This window comes from Rhinopithecus roxellana, chromosome 6, assembly GCF_007565055.1.
Source record: "Rhinopithecus roxellana isolate Shanxi Qingling chromosome 6, ASM756505v1, whole genome shotgun sequence".
NCBI classification, from domain to species: Eukaryota; Metazoa; Chordata; class Mammalia; order Primates; family Cercopithecidae; genus Rhinopithecus; species Rhinopithecus roxellana.
The window spans coordinates 107530202-107537221 of record NC_044554.1 but is presented as its reverse complement, the minus strand read 5'-3'; positions in this window follow the sequence as shown (position 1 = coordinate 107537221).

Below are 7020 nucleotides of genomic sequence, written 5' to 3'. Positions count from 1 at the left end.
TGAGCTGTTAGCAGGGCACCTTGCAACTGAATAGTAAGTTCCTGAATGGAGATGTGAGTGGCGTAGCTCCACGGCTGCCACAGACAACAGAGAGCTTATCTGTTTCAGGCTGGACTCTGGGTGATGGCACCAGAGGGGGTGGTATCTTCCTTGAGAATTCAAAACCACAGCTAGTACCTCATATAGGTTTGTGATTCAAATGTACATTATCCACTGGGCTGATACATTGACATAAAAATTGGCCTTAGCCCAGTGATAGCACTTGAGGTTTCTGACTGAAGCAAATTCAAAAACAGGAGGAACCATGCTACAATCCAGACCACAAGCCCTGATCAGTGTAAGCTCATAGTCACATGTTGCAAAATCCACAAGGAAACAATCCACCATCAGTGAGAACACAAGCAGTGGATTAAAATCCAAGAGCTTGAATTCATGTAAAGATAATCCAGAAGAGAATATAAAATGAGTATTTTTGTAATGTGTAAGACTAATAGAGGCCACAAAGTAGAAAAAGCAGAGTGGGAAAAGCATAGAACTAGAAATCACTAAACCCTAACATAAAACCAGATACTAGGAGTGCAAAAGTCTCTAATTTTTTAAAAAATCAAGATACTATAAAAAAAGAAAGTAGTATTTGAAAAAGAAAAACCAACAGAATTTCTAGAATATATAAAATATATACTCATTGAAAATTTTTTAATGGACTGGTGAAACTGCAGAACTAGATACAGCTGAAAAGAATTAGTTAAATCAAAGCTAGATAAGAAAAGTACCCAGAATGAAGGACACAGAAAATTGTGGACAGAAACATGACATTTTAACAGCACAGGCTAGGAATATTTGCCATGCCTCTATCTAATCAGATGCTCTCATCTAGAAAGCAATGATTAGGAGAAAAGAAACTTTTTTTAAAAAAAGAATGGCTAACAATTTTCAAACTGTGATGAAAGATATAAATCTTCAAATTTAAGAAGCACAAGTCCTAAATAAGGTAAACAGAATGTAAACCAAAAACAAAATCCTAAGCTCCCCAACTGACTGATGGACCCTTCCCTCGGCCAAGGGCATTCCAAAGCTAACCTGAAAAACTAGTTCAGGCTATGATGGGAAGTGGAGGTCGGACATACCTCATGATACCCGCCCTCTGTTGGAATTCAGGCACAGCTGACTAGCATTAACATTAAAATGGAGATCCCAAGACTGCCAGAAAAGACTTTTTGTAGCAATAAGACACAATTTCTAGCCTGACTCTAGTATAGCATCACATGAAAAATAGCAGGCCCTGAAAAAATTGAAGTGTTTATCCCAAAACTTATTTCTTTGACATATTTTGAAATGGCCCTGCCAAGCTGTCTCTTGAGGGTAAAAATCTACATTCTATAGAAAATCCCTGTTTCTTTCCAGGTCTTTTCCGTGATCCAGGAGACAATTAACTAAGTCTGGCATCTTTTTAGGTCTCATAAGAGCTCTGAAGCCTGCTCCCTGAAGGTTTCATCTGCATGATAAAACCTCGGTCTTCACAACCCCTTATCTTAACCTAGACATTCCTTCCTATTGATTCCAGGTCTTTAGTTAATAACTCAGTCAATTGCCAATCAGAAAATCTTTGAATCCACCTATGTCCTGGAAGGCCCTGCTTCCAGTTTTCCTGCCCTTCCAGACCAAACCAATGTACGTCTTACATATATTGATTGATGTCTTGTGTCTCCCTAAAATATAAAAAACCAAGCTGTAGCTCAGCCACTTTGGATCCCCTGGGGCTGTGTCATGGGCCATTGGTCACTCATTTTTTTTCTTTGTTGACTTCTTGGTCACTCATATTTGGCCCAGAAAAAAATCTCTTCAAATATTTTATAGTTTGACTATTTTCATCAACAAAAGGTAAAGTCACATATAAAAATATTGTGATAAAACTATCAAACACCAAAAACAAAGAGGACATCCTGAAAACAACCAGAGGAAAAAACCAGATTGGCTTCTAAGGAAAACTACTAGATTGACAATAGACTATTTTATGGTAAACATGGAAGTCAGAAGACAATGGACTAACATCTACAAAGTGGTAAGGGAAAATACTGTCAATGAAGATTTTATACCCTGATCAACTATCATACAACAGCAAAACCAAATAAAGATATTTTCAGAAAATAAAAACTGAGATATTCCATTCATAGACCCTCACTGAAAACAAACTATTAGGGACTATCTTTCGGGAAGAAGAAACTTGAACTCAGTAGGTAAATCCAGTAGGAGAAGGATATAAGAAGAAACAATGGTAAGAAAAAATATCAGTAAATGTGGGTAAATCTTAACATGCATTGACTTTATAAAACAATATAAATTTTAGGGATACAAAAAAAATGGAACTAAAATACTAGAAAACAATCACATGTAAGGTGGATGGAGTATGATTAAAATGAAAGTACTCTATGGTCCTTGTGACTTCAAGAAAAGGGCAGAGATATCAATTACATATAGACTTTGTGAGTCAAACACACGTTTAAACTGTTCATTAAAACTGCTAGATGAATAGAAATGGAATGTTACCTAGCAGAGGGAGAAAATTTGAATGAAGAAAGTTTCATTAATCTAATAGAAGGCAGGGAAAGGGAGAAAGAAGTGATTAAAAGATCATAAAATAAAATGATGAAAAAATCTAAATACATCTGTATTCACTACAAATATAAACAAAATAAGCTTTCTAGTTTAAAAATAAGTTGTCAGATTATAAAAGAAAACAAAAATCCAGCTCTATGCTTTTAAGTTTTAGGAGTATTCATTCATTGGAGCATAACCATAAAATAGTTTTCCTTTTTCTTCATGACTACCCTGTAATTGTGTTACATCAACCCTTCCTTGCTTTCCAGCTGTTTGATACCATATGACATCTTGTCAAAATTCTAATACTATATTTCATCACTTTCTGTTATAAGGAAAGTCTCATTTCAGTCTTAGTGTGAGGCACATTTGAACTCTGAGTGAAGCTCAACACAGAACTCAGGTCCCCTCAACTCTGGTTCAGGCTAGATCTACCTTGGGGTGAAGAGAACATGTGGTCTGCTCTTCAGACCCTGTCATGCTTCCCTCACAGACACTAGCCTAGGCCTTCACAAAGCTTCACTTTTGGCTTTATAAGGTCAAAAAGGAGGTAGAGGAGAATGTGCTTACATCTGTTGACGGAGAACCTTCATTCAGCTTGGTTCCACCTGTGACTGCAGGCACCTGCTGGTATGGTAGCGTCCAGGTAAGTGGGGTAGTGCTCAGCTTCACCCTCACCGGCTCTGACACTGAGAATCACTCCTAAGAGAGGGATCTGGAAAGTATTGACTCTAACTCTTTCTCAGGGGCAGACATCTCATCCTGTGGCCTGTGGCTCACAGCAGCCACAGAGTCCCTGCCCCTCCCATTCATCTCTGTGCTCTGTCCCAGGGAGGCAAGGAAGCTGATGAGGTCTCATTGCACCATCAGGTTGAGAGGAACTGGGATGGAGTGGGAATAGCCGCACCTGCCCCCTATGTTGCTTTAAGCCCTACTCTGATGAGTTACTTCTTCAGAAATCGACATGAAATACTGTTTCCATGATTCACTACATCCATACACTTCAGGAGACACATATCAAAGACCTTCTCTTCTTCCCTACAGTGGAAGATGGAGACCGAAAAGGCTCATGAGCCATGTCCTAGGCTCCCACAAAAGGAGACCAAGACTCTCTCATGTGGTGGAAAGGGAAGGAATAGCCAACAATCTCCCTCTCTTGAAGTCTTCTTTTTCTGTGTATGGGGGTAGTGGTGTCAGTGGTGGGCCAGTCCTGAGGTGGTACCTCCTGGTCAGCTCTGTAAGTGACTGTCTCAACTCCTTTCAGCCACATGAAGTTAAAATGTGGGGTTCCTCACAACTATTGTCCTTAGTACTGAGCCTTAGCCTCAATTCCCAGACACAGGCAAAATGATGCTTGACATCCTGTCACATGATGTTTGCAAGCAATATAGCTAAAACTTGAGGGCACAAAATAGTTCAAAGTGGCCGGGCGTGGTGGCTCAAGCCTGTAATCCCAGCACTTTGGGAGGCCGAGACGGGCGGATCACGAGGTCAGGAGATCGAGACCATCCTGGCGAACACGGTGAAACCCCGTCTCTACTAAAAAAATACAAAAAACTAGCCGGGTGAGGTGGCGGGCGCCTGTAGTCCCAGCTACTCGGGAGGCTGAGGCAGGAGAATGGCATAAACCCGGGAGGCGGAGCTTGCAGTGAGCCAAGATCGCGCCACTGCACTCCAGCCTGGGTGACAGAGCGAGACTCCGTCTCAAAAAAAAAAAAAAAAAGTTCAAAGTAACTCACTGGACAGAAAAAGATATACCAGCAAACATTAACCAGAAGAAAGCTGGAGCATTAATATTACTGGACAAAACAGGCTTTAATGCAAAAAGCATTACTACGATAAATAAGATCACAATGTTATGAGAAAAAAATGAGGTTCAATGTTCCTAACAACATGGCCTCAAAATACATAATGCAAAAAATGACAGAATTACAAAGAAAAAAAAGGAAAAATCACAATAGAAGATTTCTACATACTTCTCTCTGTAATTGATAAAGAAAAATTAGTAAGGATATAGAAAATTTCAAAAGCATATTCAACTAGTCTCGTCGAAACAATTAGAGATTTTGTTCTTTTCAAGTATACATGGAATAGTTACAAAAATAGGTTGCAAAGCAAATTACAACAAATTCCAAATAACATATTTTACTCAGGCTACTCTTTAAAACCACAATGCAGTAATCAAAAATAAATAATAATATACAAAATGTTTTTTAAAAAAAGAACCATTTACTGAAGAAAATACAAAACACTTTTTGCTAACAATTTAATACTGTTTTTGGAACAATTCCTATTGTGATAAATTCATAACAAAAATCTGCAGCTGATTGCACAATATTTAGTATTAATGTGCAAATATACAGTTGGTAGTCTTGTGGGGGGAAAATAAACCAAGAGTATATGCAATTATAGGAGTAAATTCACATTAAGCATGTAATTTTGTGAAATGAAATATACACTACTGAGAAACACAAAGGACTGAACTACTGAAAATGCAACAGCATGACTGAATCTCAAAAGCAGTATGCTGACTAAAGGAACCTACATACAGAAGAGTGTATATGTATAATTCCGTTTCTATGAAAAGGCAAAAGTAATCTACCATGGCAGAACACAGATGCATGGATTCATCAGAACTCAAAGACTGAAAAAGAATATAAGGGAACTTTCTTCAGTAATGAAATGCTTTATTTATTTATTTATTTATTTATTTATTTATTTATTTATTTATTTTGAGACAGAGTTTTTGCTCTCTTGCCCAGGCTGGAGTACAGTGGCACGATCTTGGCTCACTGCAACCTCCACCTCCCAGGTTCAAGCGATTCTCCTGCCTCAGCCTCCTGAGTAGCTGGGACTACAGGTGCCCGCCACCATGACCAGCTAATTTTTGTATTTTTAGTACAGATGGGGTTTCACCATGTTGGCCAGGCTGGTCTCGAACTCCTGACCTCAGGTGATCCACCCGCCTTGGCCTCCCAAAGTGCTAGGATTACAGGCGTGAGCCACCGTGCCCAGCTGAAATGTTTTATATCTTGATGACAGGTATGGAGTACATAAGTCTTTGCATTTGTCAAAGCTAGACAAGCCATAAACTCGAAATCTGCATTACACTGCATATAAATAATACTTTAATTTAAAAATGTTTAATGTTTATGCAACACTTACCATGAAACATGTTAAAAGACAGGCTGGGAGAAGATATTTGCCATCTGCACATCTAACAAGGTATTGTGGAGACTATACACATAAACATCAAATGTATGCTAACAACAGTATAAAAGATGGTAGGGATAACCTGTTGTAAGGTTATCGCACCATATGTGAAGTGGCATAATTTATGTAGACTGTTAAAAAATTAAAGATGTATATTGTAAAGCTGAGGACAACCATTATATGTAACTAGTAAAAGAATGGTGAAAATAGAAATTACTAAAAAAATAGAGTATTAATATAAAAATAGAATTTAAAAATAAACCTCAACCCCAAAGCAGGCAGAGAGAGACAGAGAGAGAAAGAGAGAGAGAGAGAGAGGTATCACTGAACAGCTGGAACACATAGAAAATAACTAGTAAGATGGTAGATTTAAATGCAATCGTATTAGTAATTACATTAAATGTTTGGTGATATGATTAGCATCCAGAATAGATTTTTAATGAAACACCTATAAGCCAATAAGAAAAAGATCTTACAACAGAAACACTGGCAAATGATATGAAGAGGAAATTTACAGAGGAAGAAACCAAATGTCCCGTAAACATGAAAAGATGCCCAACTTCATTAATACAAAGACAAATTAAAATAATGAGCTACCATTTCACACTCATCATGTCGGCAAACGTTCTGAGTCCATTATCAGTAAGTATGAGCCAGGATGGGGAAAGAGAAAATTACACGATGGTGGATGTATAAGTGGGCACCATCCCTTCAGTGGGCAGTTCGGGAAGCCAGGGAAAGATGAAGGTGCTCTTGCCATCCAGAGTCCCATGTCTAGGCGCCTCTCGAGACGCACTTTAACAGTGCACAATGAGACATGCATGCAGATGTCGCCGGCAGCAGGTTTGCTCTCATTCCTCTAGGGGGAATGGAACGTAAACTGTAGTTTATGTATTCAATGAAATACTATATTGTGGGTAAAATGAATGAACCAGATATTCTTGTTTAAACACGTCTGTATCTCCAAAACAAAATGACCCATGGAAAAAAGCAAGTTGCAACAGGATAGGGACTGGAAAATATCATTCACATAAAATGTAAAAACACCAAAACTCGTAGTATGCATTGTTTACGAATGCACAGTTAGGAAACGCATAAAGACCTGAGTGAGAACTCTAGCCTCCGGGAAGGGAGGGGACAGGATGCATAGCTCTAGCCTTACCTCTATCCGTAAGTTTCCTTTTTTTTTTTTTTTGAGATGGAGTCTTG